Genomic DNA, 17,344 nt, shown 5'->3' with positions numbered 1-17,344 from the left:
AAGAAGCGGTTAACGACTTTATGTGCGAAAAGCACTTCATTAACTCTTTCTCTCCGTAATTATTTACCACATTCTGGTGGAATCAACGCTGGTATCGTCAGTTAGGAGAGAAGGAGTTAATACTCAAAGCGTTTCAAAGCAAAGCTCACAAGTTGCATTTTAGCACAGAAAGCTTAAAAATTGATTAAAAGAACATATTTTAATGCATTAAAGATGGTTTCATGTATTCACCTGACTGTAATTTTGTTTTCTTTAAAGTCTAATTTATATTATTATAATTAGAAAGAACAGGGTCGCCATAGACCGATTTGATCGATAGTTCCTTATTCGGCCTCAAGGGGACCCGCGATTTACATTGAGCTTATCACTATCAGTCATGGATCTTATCGAATATTTTTAAAGATGTAGGACTTAAAGGGTTAAAATATTTAGTGTATACAGTAACTGTAATTAACCCTCTGACGCCTATTGCATTTGAGTATCTTCCTATGCAAGTTGTATAACAGAATGTTGATATAATGATGTAATTAATAGTAGGCTAATGGTTGTTATTGTAACAAAAAATAGATAAGAGGAGGGGGCCTCGCAAGCATTACTTTAATTAGGACCCTCAATAGTAAGGCTGGCAGCTACGCATGGTCAGGCAGTTCTCTACGCATATGTATTCTGGTTAAATCTTGTTGTTTTGCACCAAGGCGTGTAAACCATATTGTTCTTGTTTTGTTGATAATTACTATTTTTGCAGCAACGCTCGTGACAGAGTCACGTGGCGTGATATACGACGTCTGCTCTTTATCAAGATGATTCATAGAGACGCCATAACTGTTGTTTTTTTGGTTAGGGATGGTAACTCTAACCGGAAGCCACAACAGTGCATTGAGAAATCTGACAAACGTATAATAAATATTCTTATCGATCAAAAAATATTTTGTATTTCTGGGTTTTTTTTTTCTGTGCTAGAAAAACGAAATACTGAGATATAAACTCAAACTCGAAAAACAGAAAGGCTGTGTCCGAACCGAAATGTATGCCTGCTTGGTATGTTATAATTTTGTTTATTTGCAACATATACTAGAAACTCGATAGGCGTACAGAAGTTCGAGACTTACTCAGCCTGTATAATATAAATCTTTTAAAATTATACATTTTCTACATAAAATATTTATTTCCACTTCTTTCTTTAACAATGTATTTTTTTTTAATTCTTCAATAGTTCATCCATCCGTCCCAGTGGAGTTACATCCTATGGAGGGCTTTGATATGCTTCAATACATCCTTCCTTTCAGATCTCTCCTGGACCTTTCGCCCTTTTCCAGGCCTAGGTCGTTTCCCATTGAGATCTGTCCGGGTTTTCTTGTGTGTAAAAGCCTTCTTAACAGTATTTTTTTTATGACAGGGTTATTAGCCCTGCTTACAACCATCAGGGGGGCTGCCCCTTTCAGCTCTCTGGATAGCTGTCTTTATTTTCGGGTAAGGTGCCCTAGCCTTTGTGGATCCCTCCACTTCCTGCAAGGCAGCAGGTTAGATTTTGGTCCACCCCGGGTATTTTATTTCCACGGTACCCACCATATCTGGAGGTCACCTGGGGAGGCTCTCAATGGGAGATTTAAAAAAAAGCTCCACTTCGTGGATAAGTGGGAAGAAAAAATCGCTCTCAATATTTTCCTAGAAATGTAATACTTTATGTATATTTTTTTGGGGAAAAAAAAGTTACTAGCTAATTGGCCATACTGTGAAAACCCTCTGATTTGACAGTTATATTTTTTTTTCCAAAGTTATTAAATCATCTTAAAACAGAGAGAAAAACATTTCGACTCATTATGTCACACGGCACCAACGGAAAACACCATTTCTGGACTCCAATGTTTCCATGTAATCAATGAGTTGAAAACTCTACGCACCTTCTTATGTAGGAATCATTAGCTGGACTGTTTAATTTACTGCGCAAATCTGACTGGAAAAAGACTCCTTGCAGTAATGAAGCATCACAAGAAACGAAGACAATGTTAATAATAACAGAAAGTCTGGTCACAGGTTATACATACCCTGAAGTTGAGCAAAATTTTTTTTTGGGCGGTGGGGGGGGGGTATTTGTGTATCCAGTGCACCGGTCATACTGTTGTTATCTCTCCTCAAATACGCTCGGACTTTTCCCCCCTCCATTCTCTCCCACTGTTTCACTTCCGGTCGATTCAAATCTTAGTTTTTTTTTTATATTTCTGATGAGAGAAAAGTGATGAGACCAGGGATAATCCCATTCCATTCATAGAACTAGTGCTATTAGAGCATGGAATGGGTTGCCTGAGCTAGCCAGGAAAACCAGTGACTTGGCAGAATTTAAGTCATTGGTTAACATGCATGACTAAATGCATGACGCGTAGGACGTAATCATCTTCTTTTTTGAAGTAACGTCTGTATTAAATAAGATAAGATAACTAAGTCTACAGATTTGCCGTGTCCATTCGCAGACAAAAAAAAAACACTTTTTATTTTTTTTAATTTTAAGTAAATATTACCTTTTTTTCGTTTGCCCTTACATTGCCGTAATGGGGCTACTCCATTTTAACCTCAAGTTGAAATAGGGCAGATGGACCACGATCTATTAGAGCTTGTGTACTGTTCAGTAAGATTAATTTACAAGCAAAATAGAACAAAAAAAATCCTATAAAAAATACAAACAAACAGCAAAGCTTATCTATGAAGAAGGGCTCAGCATTTACAACTGTATCACTCATGAATGTAGAGTTATTCCCCTTTTTTTCGATATCAAACATAGTAATTAATTACCAATAATTAATTGTCTAATTGTGTCAATTTTTAAAATTGGGGCACCACACTTTATCACAATTCTTCTATTTTCTCACTAATTTTTAATGTTTCATTGATTAGTATTATTTTCTCACTATCTTCTCACTATTTTCTCACTATCTTCTCACTATTTTCTCACTATTTTCTCACTATCTTCTTACTATTTTCTCACTATTTTCTCACTATTTTCTCACTATCTTCTCACTATTTTCTCACTATTTTCTCACTATCTTCTCACTATCTTCTTACTATTTTCTCACTATCTTCTCACTATCTTCTTACCATTTTCTCACTATCTTCGCACTATCTTCTTACTATTTTCTCACTATTTTCTAACTATCTTACTATTTTCTCACTATCATTCTCACTATTTTCTCACTATAATTCTTACTATTTTCTCACTATCATTCTCACTATTTTCTCACTATTTTCTCACTATCATCTCACTATCTTCTCACTATTTTCTCACTATTTTCTCACTATTTACTCACCCTTGCTCTCATTGCTTTGCTGAAACTTACTATTCCTCTTTCATGTTTCACTTTCTATCTGCATTAACAATAATTAATGACATTCTCAGGAAAGTGCTTAGCAAACATTTGTCACGAGGGAACGTTCCAGGAAAAATGGAAGTTAAAGTTCTTCCTTTACCTTGCGAAATCTTCTTCGAGTCTCATCAAAGTTGTAGTCCTACTTTTTAATTTACAGGTTATGTTTTTCGTTGAGTCAGCAAAAGTTGCCCTCCCTTGTAATATATAACCCTAACCCCCAAGCCTATATAAGAGAACTAATATTTTATCTCCATATCTTTGCTACGTCTAGGAACAACAACAAAAGAAAACTATTTTGAAAGCCACGAACTCAATTTTTTTTAAATAGAAAGGTCTAGAACAGTGATGCTCAAGCATTTGTCGGCTTGGGGTCAATATGTTTAGCCCCCCTTCCCACTCCACCCCACCCACAAAAGAATAATAGTTGCCATGTCCAAAAGAACCCATCCTCTGTGGCTTCATTATGTACTTTGGGCAGAGGCTTCTTGGAACTGGATAAAATCGCGACATGACCGGATTAGCCCGAGGGCCATAGTTCATCCATCACTGATCCCTAGGAGAATTGAAATCTTAGCTCTAAGTTTTAGCTTCTTGAGAGCTGTATTTGTAAGCCTCCATGCACAATAGCTCCGTGCTGAGATAATACCTTTATAGCATTGTTCGGATATCTGACAGTGTTTCGTAGAGTTTAAATGTCTCTGTACAAGGCCCGCAATGGCCCGCATGCTCCAGCTCAATCGGTTGCAAGACTATTTGTATCTTCGAAAACGCTTCTGAGCATCTTACAGTCGTTGAGGATACGTTCCTCTATCTCGTTTTTCCATGTGGCTGTTGACATTTGGGGTCGTGGTTCTCTCTGTTTCCTGTAAAATAGGCTCCTGTCGGACAGTGTCCCTTACAAAAAGTTTGTAAAATTTGCCTGATCCTTTCTGTCTAGCTGCCACCACTCGTCCTTTCTGTTTGGGAGTTTGATAAAATGCCAGACTTCTCATAACCTACTACAATGGTCCAAGATGTCTTACCATTTGGACTTGATCCTTTCACAAATCTTCGCTTTTGCAATCTTGTATGTTTGCAGCTCCTCTGGTGGTTCTAAAAGCGTTCCTAGATACGCCAAACTGTCTGCCCTCTCGCTTTCTTTGATTCCCCAATGCGATGGAACCCTCTTGAGAGTTGGTTAGCATCATGACCCGGACAGGATTCGGCCCGAGGGTCGTGGATAAGGCATTTCTGATATCTAAGAGAATCGAAATCTTAGCTCTAACGTTTTGGCAGTAGTCCTAATGAATACTTACATCAAGAACGTGTTTAAAGATGAGGCTGATGGTGAGGATAACTCTGATATATCAACAGAACTGCGTATGTGTGGAAAACAAACATGAATATAAGATGAAAGCTTCTGGCTATAATTAAGTTTACGATATCAGGAAAGATTAATTAGTAAAGTCTGTGTACGTGTGTGTTTGTGCTCGCGCAACACAATTTGAGCGCGTTTATCAAAAACAAGAATCCAGTTGAATGATAAAAGTTAATTACGCCGCTGGAATGCCTAGGTGTAGAATGAGTGAGCTGAGGCGGCGCAGGTGAAATATGTGGGACATTGGAAAGAAACTAACAGGTAGAGGTTAGTACGAAAATAACATTGTTCTAAATTTTAAAACGTTGTTCCGAGAGGGTGCTCCTGGTTACCGCCCCTGCTTTTTATTATAATAGCTTTTATATAGCGCTACTTTCATGCTTATAGCATGCTCAGAGCGCTTTTGGTCCAATCTCATCTGTGGACCAGTGGGGGGAGGGGGTAACTAGGAGTTGGTTTCCGTGCTGCCTTTAGGCGCTCAGCAACTCTGCCCGAGTCGGGTGTCGAACCTCGAGCCCCCTTCTAGGTAGCCAAGCCAAGTTCAAGCGCACTTGGCCTCTCGACTACGTTTCCCACAGTCTTATGGAAAAGTCCGTAAAAGGAAAAAGAACCCTTGCCTCCAATAGGAATGTTGCAAGACACCATTCCTTATATTGTTCGCACGGTTGCGGTCCTCTCATTATTAAGTGACAGTAAAGATTAGCAATAGGAAGGAATCCCTCGTGGGACTCGGCCTTCGAATAAATAACGGATGTGATTAAGTGATACTGTTGATGGGTGACCTTCAAATAGAGATTCTCTAATTCCTGGACAAATCCTTTTGTTTCTTTTTTTTATTGGGCTTTCTGAAAGGTATTATTCTGAGCCGGATCATCTCTGGCAAGACGGTGCTGCAGTACTAATAGTGATTAAATGCTTGTTAGCCGATCGAAGGACATGGGCTCAAGTTTTATTTATGGCGTGTCCCGCACAGTTAGCCTGGTATAGAAAAGGAAAATGGCGCGGGTCTTAGTGTACGCAATCTCTTGCCGCGAGTCTGACCCACCCGTCAGACAGAACAGTGTACACTGTTCTCATTCAGGCCGGTGAGAGGGAGCTCTTGTTCACTTTTGTTGGCCTAGAGTTCCAAGAGCCGTAGGCTCAACTCTACCTGACAGTTTAAGAAGAAGAAGAAGAAGGTCTGGACTAATAGTCACCTTACCAAATCTGTGGACACTAAAGGTGGGTTTTTTTTTTATGGAGGCAAGAGTGCTTAGAAAACAAAGTAAGTTGGCATCTTATCCCTGATGTTTTCTAGGTCTAGAAATGGGAATAACATTTTCAATGTTCTACGGTTGTTATTGATCTAAATTTAGACTTGTTTGGAATAAGTGACGTAATACTTAGTTACGTGGCGAGACAGCCTAATTTAAAAGCTGACTTTCTCAAACTTATACAGGTGACGTGAAGTGACGTCCCCCTAAGCAAAAAAAAAATACTGTCCCCTCTTCTTTATCCAAGGGTCTGGGGGTGGGGGAGGGAGCGTTGTAAGGTCCCCGAGAAATTTTTATTTAGATCTTCAGGAAGTCTACAAAGTACTATTTCTCCAAGTAAATAAGAGTGTATGCCTGACAGTCAAATTTATTAGGGACGGGGCGGGCCAAACCTCATGTGTGAGTGCAGTGGATAATGTCCAATTGTAATAAACTTTATCCTTGCAAGATCATTCTAATGTTCAGAAAGACGTCTTGTAGCTGGCCTGTCTTATAGCTGATATGTCTTGTAGCTGGCCTGTTTTGTAGCTGGCCTTCGTTGTAGCTGGACTGTGTTGTAGCTGGCTTGTCTTGTAGCTGGCATGTCTTGTAGTTGGCCTGTCTTGTAGCTGGCATGTCTTGTAGTTGGCCTGTGTTGTGGCTGGCCTGTTTTGTAGCTGGCCTTCGTTGTAGCTGGACTGTGTTGTAGCTGGCTTGTCTTGTGGTTGGCCTGTCTTGTAGCTGGCTTGTCTTGTAACTGGCCTGTCTTGTAGCTAGCCTGTGTTTTAGCTGGCCTGTCTTGTAGCTGGCCTTTGTTGTAGCTGGCCTGTCTTGTAGCTGGCCTTTGTTGTAGCTGGCCTTTGTTGTAGCTGGACTGTGTTGTAGTTGGACTGTGTTGTAGCTGGCTTGTCTTGTGGCTGGCATGTCTTGTAGCTGGCCTGTGTTTTAGCTGGCCTGTCTTGTTGCTGGCCTGTTTGTAGCTTGCCTTTGTTGTAGCTGGACTGTGTTGTAGCTGGCCTGTCTTGTGGCTGGCCTGTCTTGTAGCTGGCCAGTCTTGTAGCTGGCCAGTCTTGTAGCTGGCCTGTTTTGTTGCTGGCCTGTCTTGTAGCTGACCAGTCTTGTAGCTGGCCAGTCTTGTAGCTGACCTGTCTTGTAGCTGGCCAGTCTTGTAGCTAGCCTGTCTTGTAGCTGGCCTTTGTTTTAGCTGGCCTGTCTTGTGGCTGGCCTGTTTGTAGCTTGCCTTTGTTGTAGCTGGACTGTGTTGTAGCTGGCCTGTCTTGTGGCTGGCCTGTTTTGTAGCTGTCCTTTGTTGTAGCTGGCCTGTGTTGTAGCTGGCCTGTCTTGTAGCTGGCCTGTCTTGTAGTCCTGGTTCTTGCCTCCTACTGGTCACATTGCGAGGCAACGTGAAGTGAAGTGTTTCTGTCACACTCGCTCTTATATAGTGTCTCTACTGGCCTCGAACCTTCTTGACCACTCCAGTTGATCACTTTCGCCTTGACTTGCGTGCGTAATATTTACGACACTGGTCGTTGCCGAACTGGCGTGTACTGTCACTGGTCACGGTTGACCGCTCGTCCTGCGCTGGACTGTGGCGATTTGGAGAGGCTAAAAACACACGGCACTACCCCTATCTATGTCACCACCAGGTTTACAAATATATATATATATATATATATATATATATATATATATATATATATATATATATATATATATATATATATATATATATATATATATACATATATATCATTGGGGGAAAATACCAATTGGGCTCACATGTTGGTGGAGGGCTGTATATGAGAGACGGTTTCAGTGCTGTCTCAAGGCGTTCAGCAAAAAAACACAACTCGGCTCCATTAGGGATTTGAACCTCAGCCCCCAGTTCTAGATAGCTAAGCGGAAGATTGGAGGTCCACTAAGACACTTACTGTACTGAAGAAAAAAATTTTTTTTTGGTTCTTCTCATCATAAACTTTTCTTGTATATATGTCAGTCTAAGGAAAAGCAATTCATTAAAGTAATGGACATTTTAAAGTTGCTCTTAAGTCTGTCTCTATCGAACTCAATGTTTACATAGATTACAGAACAGTATTTAGATCTCTTTGTCTACTCTACAATATGAAAGCAAAGGTTGTCCAATCTGATATATCTATTGTTAAGAGAAAGTTTTGATCTTAGATCTGGCTCTCCAGACCAGTCCGTCGTCATCTGCTTAACTTTTGCTTTGAGGCAGACAGGAAACGTGTGCATTGATCTCCCCCTTAGATATAGGTCTATGACGTCATTAGCAGATTTTAAAGACTAGTGAACTTGGACAATAGGAATATATGTTTGGGTTAGAGAGTGCAAAAATATTTACCTCTTTTTTTTTACAGTATTTGGAAAGAAATATAGTGTTGGCGTTCCGTGTAGGAATGTTAACAATATTTGTATTTTCTAATATAGTTTCCCAAACTGTGTTTCGCGAGGCCTCAACTGTCGTGACACGAACTGCTAAAATAATCAACTATTAGGCCACCACGTGAATTAATATCTCTAAAAAATAAGCAAAGTGTTCTGCTATATACTCAGAATGTGGTAAGTGTTCAGTTAAGAAATACTTTGGGAAACACTGTTCTAATACATACTAGCAACTCTAATGGTGATTGCATTGACAATTTAGATTGTCATAATTCGTTTTCTATCCTTGTTTTATATAATCTATCTTGTTTATACCTTTTAAACAGACTTCAATGTTGGTCTCCCATTACTAAGCAAGTATCTTTTTGTATTGCTTCTTTATTGCGCATCTTTCATGCTTACAGCAAGCTCAGTCGAGACCACTCGTTAAATAATGCCTAAACATTGACCTGAAAAGTCACAACCTGTGGGCAGTTTAGACCAATAGCTCGTTGCCACGTCACACGTCTGTACCTTGGTGGGCCTGAGGGGAGTGGGTCAGGGATGTCTGGGAGGTTTCTTTGCTGCCCTTAGGCGCTCAGCAATCACAACTCTGCTCGAGTCGGGTGTGGAACTCAAGACCTCTTGTTAGGTGGCTAAGCCGTAGCCAATCGTGTTTGGTCTGTCAGTTACACAACTCTTTCGATCATTCACCACCCCACCCCCAATACCCGCTGGCGTTCACAAATAAGAGAAAAGATAAGATAAGATTTTATTGGTCCAATCAAATGGAAATTCAGTTTGACTACAATTGACAGCCTCAGCGTAACTACCGTACAATAACAATATAGATGCAAATACGAACAACATTCACACAGAATACAAATTGTCACAACATTCAGATGGTATGATGTCACGATGTGTTGTGATGCCGGGGATTTTACTTGAATTCAATAGTTAACAAAAATGAAGATCTAGAATCACGACAATTCTTTGATAAAACAAAACTCTGGAACTTTATTAAATACAACGTAAGTACAGTTTATGTACAAATTACAAATCAATGAGCATGGAACATATTACAAAGGCTTTTCAAACAGAGCTCTTAGAAACGTGACTAGCTACAAGGACTTAATATTATCGACTGACTTTACCTTCTTACTACCGCCAATTCTCTGGCGCTAACTCTTTTCAAAAATGTCTTTGTTTAAATTCAAATCAACCAATAGATTTCAAACATACTAATTAAGTCCCTTGGGTAAATCCTGATTTGAATGTCAAGTGTCTAAATTTGAGGATTAAATCCCGAGACTCATGTCGAGGGCTTATATTTCTTTTAAATAAGAAATGTACACACAATTCTATAATGTGATCTGTGACACAAATACACATTTACAACCAGCACTTTATGAATTAGACTTTTATGTACTTCTCGATGACGACAAAATGACCTTGTAACACTCCGACCGAAAGTGGGATGAAGGAGTTTTTAAATCTTTCTGTTTTAGTCCTAATGGAAAGGAGACGACCACTTCGTTCAGATCTGATGTCACAGTGGTTTAATGGGTGCAGGTTATCTTTAAGAATCGTGATTGATTTAGAAAGGCATTTTTCATGAAAAAGCTCTTAAAGAGATGGTAGCTGTGTTCGAGTGTAATACGATGCTTATTTTAATTAGTCTATTTAGTCTGGTTATGCTTGCCCTGGATGTGTTAAAATATGTAGGTCACAGCTGGGATAGGACACCCCCTGTGAAAAATAAGCCAATGTTGCAAGGCAGGCACTTGATTGGAATCCACAGGGAAAGAGGAAAGTGGGCAAACCCAAGCAAACCTGGAAGTGTTAAGTTATCAGTGAAGTTGAGGGTACTGGAATGACATGGGAGCAGATGAAGAAAGCTGCTCAGAACCAGGTTTAGGGTTAGGGTTAACCCTAGACCCCACAACAACGCCTTGAATTCCATACATCTCATCAGCATAGGATCGTACGACACAGCAGCAAAAACAACCAAAAAACTGGCAACAATAAAAATTATACACTTAATATAATAGGCAAGGAGTTTCGGTTTAATAGCCTTTATAACAATCAAGATTTCAACTACAATTTATCTTGAGGTAAGGTAGTCTTATAAAAGCATGAGAACCGCAAACTCATCTGTTAAAGTTAATAGTGCTTCAAATTAGACGACCGGCATTTAGTGACCTTTTTCCGTTGATTGTTTGTTATTGTTTGAAAAAAGGAAAATAATTCATGAGCTGGAAAACCTGATATCTCGTTTTGATTTAGAGATGGCATTATTGATTTTGATTTTTGTCTTTCGAGATATATTTCATCTTGTTTGTGATTAGTTCATTACTTTGTTGTTACTACAATGCCTTCGATCTATGATTACCAGACGTTTGTTGTGGTTGTTGGTGTTTTTATTGATGTTCTTTTCGTTTTTGTTTTTTTTGTTGTTTTGTTCCTGATGTTTCTGTTGTTGTTTCTGTTTTTGTTTTTTTTGTTGTTGTAGTTTTTTGTTGTTATTTTTGTTGTTGTTTGTTTGTTGTTGTTTTGTTGTTGATATATCTGTTGTTGTTTCTTTTGTTGTTGTTTTTTGGTGTTGATATGTCTGTTGTTGTTTCTTTTGTTGTTATTTTTGTTGTTGATTTGTTGGGGGTAATTAGCACTTCTGCAGTGGTTAACACATTTTCTATTATGGTTTTCTGAAAGCCTGCGTTCTAGGTTACTTATTTGGTGATTTTTACTTGTTCTAGGACGAAATATTAATCAATTGAAACTAGAAAAGAAGGGACTGTTTAGAATCTGATTTCTTGCCAAATTAGTTTTTAACCACAGAGCAGATGACACCAGGTGGGAAGAAGCTCCAGACATATTTTTATGGAGACAGCTTGCAGCTCAAGGCAACAAATGATGCGGGGGAATCTAAGACTTCTACCCCCCTAAGTTGCATCCCTTCATGTAAGTTTGCCTTGGTAGAATGATGTAGCGCTTTCGCACTTGTTCGTCATGATTTCAACGGAGGATGACGAGATAGTATGAGGCGCGCTTGGCTTCCGTACCGGGGTGCGGGGTTCGAATCCTGGTGAAGACTGTGATTTTTAATTTCGGAATCTTCGGGCGAGTCCACCCAGCTCTAATGGGTACCCGACATTAGTTGGGGAAAAGTAAAGGCGGTTGGTCGTAGTGCTGGCCACATGACACCCACGTTAAACGTAGGCCACAGAAACAGATGACCTTTACATCATCTGCCTTATAGACCACAAGGTCTGAAAGGGGAACTTTACTTTACTTTTTATGACGAGATAATGATAAGCTATTGCGTAAATGCAGGTCGCCAATTTTAGTGAAGCTAATTTTCGTTTCTATTACCCCCCCCCCCCCCCCACCAAAAAAAAATGCTTATTTAATTTTTACTAGATCTAGATTGATCTGTTTGATTTATGTTGATGTTTGCAGTCGAATATATTTCTGGGAGAGATAAAAAAACAAAACTACATCACATCTTTGATCAAATAACAGCGTGTCATGAAGGAAATGAAGATCTAATATCGCTTCAAGTCGAGAGGATGCTATGTACTGCAATCTGCATGAATGCATCTAGATAATATTATGATTCATTTTCTGCTTTGAAGTAATACCGCCATCTTCTCCTAAGTTATAATCTATATATTCTTTCATTTGAACAATCATCTAAAAAAAAATATTGTTTCGTTTGATCGCACACACAATTTTATAAATGGTTCCGTGCACATCAAAGCTCTACCTTTAGATTTGTTATCGCTGTTTCCTTATCCAATGGAATCATCGTTCTCCGCCCCTGCCAGTCACAATTTGATATTTACCAGCGCGCGTCTGCTCCTCTCTCGGCTGCTTTTTTTTCCCCCTTCCATTCTTTACTTCTGCCGATCGTTACCGCCATAACTCTCCCGCGGAAGGAGAAAAAAAAAAAACCTCGTCTACCAGCTGACCGATACCAGAACGAGGCTAGGAAAACACCCACCATTGGCAATAGAACAAATGTAAGTAGATTTCAATTGTGTTTAGTGTTTAATTTAGTTTTTGGTGTTTAGTATCACTGTTTTGGTGGTATTGTAACGATAGGATGGCGCTGATTAGATCTGCTTTACTATATTGCTAGTTACAGCGCTCTATGCGTAATGAGACATTGGTCTAACAACGAATCGCTTTGATTGGTTGGATCTGTATGACTGTTTCTATTGGAAGCATAAAGTTGATCTTGCACTTTACGTGACTATAACAACAAAAAAAAAAGTGAAAAAAAAAAATAGTGGACTTGCGTCACGGCCATTGACTATTTGCTTGACTCCCTGTTGCCGGCGCTCCCCCCCACCCACACACACCACCACCCACAGACGTGATTTGCTGCCCGTGGGCACTGTACTCACAGATGAGATACCCTACATGCAGGTGTCGTAGCTGTGTGTTGGTTTCTGTTGTGACTGTCGCCTGCTGAGTATCGTGACAGTGACAGCATGTTGTCGGTATTGAGCCGTTTCTTGAACTGCCATGTTTATTTGCTGTCACAATCTTTTTCTTTTCTTTTAAATACATCTCGTACACTTGAGTCACGTCTGCTCTCTCTCGCTCTCTCTTTCCAATTTCCTTCTATCTCTCTTTTTCTCTCGTGTATATATATACACACACACACACACGCACACACACACACAAAAATACATATATATATACACAGACACACACACACACGCACACACATATACATATATACATATATATATATATATATACGAACTCTCCTGATATAGGAACATTTTGTTAAGTAGTAAGTGGGTTCGGTTGTATCTCCAGATAGACATTGGACCTACATTTTAGAAATTATCCCTCACACATAAATTTAAACAAAAGCTTTAAAACCACTTCTAGAAACAAAATAAACATATATTTTAATATAAAAAAAAGCAACATATTAATTGCACAGCATAGAAGTATTCTAAGGTGTAAAAAAACAATAACACACAGTTTCAAAAGAAAGCGCCGCTATTTACGGCTGCAGTTCCATTTCTTCCACATAAGACAAAAATAATTAATCTTATAAATTAATTGGTACTGATTGGTTAAATTTTGTATTTATTCGTCGATTGTTATCGAATATGAATAATTATACACGATTTCAACTTGATCCAAGAATGGCAAGTCGGAGAACAACATAACAAGGGGATCTTTCACTAAGCAGTTATTTCCCTTATTTTGTTATCAAACTAATGAATCCCCAATAATTAATTAACTAATTGGTTAATTTTTTTTTATTGATTCATGTCTTGTCAGGTACAATGAATAATTGTGCAATGTTTCAACTTCACCCGAGAATGGGAAATGGGAGAAAATATATGTTCAAACTTTTTACCAGACAGACAGAGTGAGTTGATATACGCTTTGTAAAAAAAACAACATAAGACCTCAACCTACTTGTTATTAACCAGGAGAAATGTATATCAGCGGTAGGTGTCTAAATGAAACGATAAGAATATGGAACAACCCAAAAGAGGTGTAGTCCCAAAAAAAAAACCCAAATCATAAGACGTTAAAATCTTTGTTTCCAAGTGTCTCTCGACTCACTGAAATGTACGCTGCTCTACATTCGATATTCGCACGGTACTTAGTCTCCTAAACCAAAGCCAGTGACTCAGCTGGGCGCATCCATTGTCTTCCGAGACATTTGGAGCCACTGTAGTAACCTAAAGAAACACTACATTCGATATTCGCACGGTACTTAGTCTCCTAAACCAAAGCCAGTGACTCAGCTGGGCGCATCCATTGTCTTCCGAGACATTTGGAGCCACTGTAGTAACCTAAAGAAACACTACATTCGATATTCGCACGGTACTTAGTCTCCTAAACCAAAGCCAGTGACTCCACCTGGGCGCATCCATTGTCTTCCGAGACATTTGGAGCCACTGTAGTAACCTAATGAAACACTACATTCGATATTCGCACGGTACTTAGTCTCCTAAACCAAAGCCAGTGACTCCACCTGGGCGCATCCATTGTCTTCCGAGACATTTGGAGCCATTGAAGTAACCTAATGAAACACTACTTGAAGACATGTCTTGATCCAAGGCTTAATGAACAAGAATGGCTAAACAGTTCACTATAACACAGTACACACACAGACACACACACACACAAGCTGACCTGGACACCATGACATTTTGACACACGTGAACATAAATACACCACAGCCATATATTTAGTCTCAGTCTCAGTATACCATTACTGGGGGCATTATGTCACTGCCACTATTTCACTGTCACTATGTCAATTTGTCACTATATCACTATCACTAAATCAAGTATGTCACGATCTCATTATACGACTACGTCACTATGTCACTATGTCAATATGTCACGATCTCATTATACGACTACGTCACTATGTCACTATGTCAATATGTCACGATCTCATTATACGACTACGTCACTATGTCACTATGTCACTATGTCACTTTCATTTACGTCACTCTTTCTTTTTCTCCCAAAAATATACAAAGAAGATCACTAATTTGAGGCTCCACCCCTGTGAACCTTAAATGTAACAACCATAAACCTTTTGAGGTCTTGGCACAATCGTTAACAATGACACCAATAGACGATTTTTGTTTAAAGTGGCTGCCTTACAGAAACCAACAACGATGAAAAATCCGCAACCATCATTGACTTTGCCGTACCAACTATCCCATAATATCAGAAGATGCGAGTCAAAATGTTAAAACATAAGCTTGAAGCGACTATGGAAGTTAAAAAAAACAACAACAACAATATAACCTGTTATTATATCAAATGAAAGTAAAGTGACATCTGATCTTGCCGACACATTTTAAATCTTATCATCCCAAAGAAGATTCTCGTTGCCTGTCAAAAGACAGTACTGCTGTAGACATGCAACATCCCAGAAAAAATCTCCCCACTAGACACTGTTAAAGGAACTACAATGAATTTTGTTTTCTTTTAAGTAAGTAAGACCCAGGCAGTAGCCAGAGAATGAAAAGTAATTAATTTCTATTAATAATGATAATCCTTAGAGTAAAGAGGATCTGTATTACCTGCCAGAGGACATTACTGCTGCAGAATTGCCACGTTTGACAATTTTACAGATGATACTGGTAAGCGGGCTACAATGAATTTTGTTTCCCTTTAACAAAGCTCGATCCAGGTAGCGCATGATAGTTGACATTCTTTTTTTTTTGTATGTTAAGCAGTCATTTTTTGGTATTGAAAACATTTCTGAATGTCTTAAGTCCAAGGATTAAGTAGTTGCTAATTAAATCATGTGGATACACGGAGCCAGCTCTGACCTGCTAATTTCGTCGCTATGTCCTTAGATTAATTAGAACCCTTCTATGTTTATCTTAGACTGAAGGAATTTTCACTTTTGGGTTTTTAATTTTTGTAATTCATTCCCATTATGTATATCCCTACAAAGCTTTTATGTATCTTTTAATCTTACTTAATATAAACGAAATTTTGATACTCATAATGGCCTACTATGGTTGCGAATATAATGTTAGTCGGCGAATTCGTTGACATGTATGCCTTGTATGTTATTGTATGTTTATAATTGATCTTAAATAATGGAACATGAAAAAATTATAAGTCATGTAATTAAATTTGTCTCAGATATAGATCAACACCATTAAATATGTGCGATCAGAAATATTTGTACCAATTGTTTTGGTTAGCACTATTTCATGCTTTTAGCTTTCTCAATTCTCAACTCGCTATTGTATTGGCCCCATATCTTGTGGATCCCCCGAGGCCTTCCCTACCATTAAAGCGGCCCTGCATGTGCCCATCCTCTTATGGCAGTGGCAGGTTGTTGAAACGTATTGGGGTGGGGGTGGGGGGTCGAAAATGGGCACCACCAGCGCCCCTCCTCGTTTTCTTCACTCCCACTTTCTTTCTTCCTTGTTTTTTAAATGAACATTTGATAGAGCCCGTTCTTTCTCCATGACAAGGCAGTCAAGGTCTAAAACGTAGGGCTATACCATCAAATGGTTTGAGCTCGATTCGTGGACATTTATTCGGGTATTGTAGGCTTCTATTTTCCCCAACCCTTACCAGCACTCCCATGTGTTAGCAGATCTGTAAAAGTGGTTGAGTGGTTGAAATAGTAGGGCAGAGGTGGCCAGCCTATGACTGCCTGGTCTTGCGGTTTGCGCGCTGGACTGTCGTTTGGATTTATCGATGGTCCCGGGTTCAAACCCTGCCCGCTCCCAACCCCCCGTCTTCCTGCGAAGGTTTGGACTGGGAAGTAAATTATCTTCAACTCTGAAGGAACATCCGAAAAATGTAAAACAAACATTTTTACGCATGAGTCAAAATTGGCGCATTGTAAAACTTCAAGTGGCGCAGTTCACCCCGAGAAAAAAAATCTTGAAAAAAACGTGCCTGTTCGCAAAAAAGAAAAATATTAATAATAACCAATTTGTAAGAAAAAAAAAAGTCACACAGGAATTTAATTTACAAACTATTACGACGAGCAAATTGATCGAAGTGTTTACAAAACTAAAGAGATAAAAAAAAAAACAACAACTAAGAACACGTTGGTTTCATGTAATTGTTAACATGTAAGTGTCTGTGTGAAAGTGTATGTCCTTTCTATTCGTCACCGCCACTCATTGATCAAAGAACATGAAATGCACCAAGATACCTGTGTGTAGTCGCTGAATGAACTCTTTATGTTGTCTGTTGTATTTATGTGTATTTTTCTGTTGTGTTGTCTTTATATGAGAAACGAGTCCTTGTAATCACAACAAAATTCCTTAAGGATCAATAAAGCAGTCTTAGTCTTAGTCTTAGTCTTAACATTTTTATGTTACTTATTTAAGCTTTTCTTTAATAGAAAGAGATATGATAATTTCAATATTTTTAAAGATCTTATTGGCCGTAAGCCACTCTAAAGAAACTCCAGATGGTCAGACATATTTCAAGAAACAAAGTCATATCTAGGAAATCATAAATTAAATAAAATTAATT

General features: G+C 38.8%; 1 protein-coding gene across 2 annotated transcripts in view; it reads left to right on the top strand.

Annotated features, from left to right (window-relative positions):
- Positions 1-17,344, top strand: part of LOC106056580 (neuropeptide CCHamide-1 receptor-like) — a 122,452-nt gene that overhangs the window by 21,737 nt on the left and 83,371 nt on the right. Inside the window, exon 1 of one of the 2 annotated variants that reach the window (XM_056033076.1) lies at positions 12,251-12,352. The exons of the other annotated variant lie outside the window; for it this stretch is intronic. The gene's annotated coding sequence lies outside the window, so the exon portion shown is untranslated. Of the gene's footprint in view, positions 1-12,250; positions 12,353-17,344 lie in introns of those variants that run through there. 2 annotated transcript variants of the gene reach the window in all.

The sequence above is a fragment of the Biomphalaria glabrata genome, chromosome 6 (assembly GCF_947242115.1).
Source record: "Biomphalaria glabrata chromosome 6, xgBioGlab47.1, whole genome shotgun sequence".
Classification (NCBI taxonomy): Eukaryota; Metazoa; Mollusca; class Gastropoda; family Planorbidae; genus Biomphalaria; species Biomphalaria glabrata.
The sequence above is the reverse complement of the archived record's forward strand: the minus strand, read 5'-3'. Positions and strand labels throughout refer to the sequence as shown.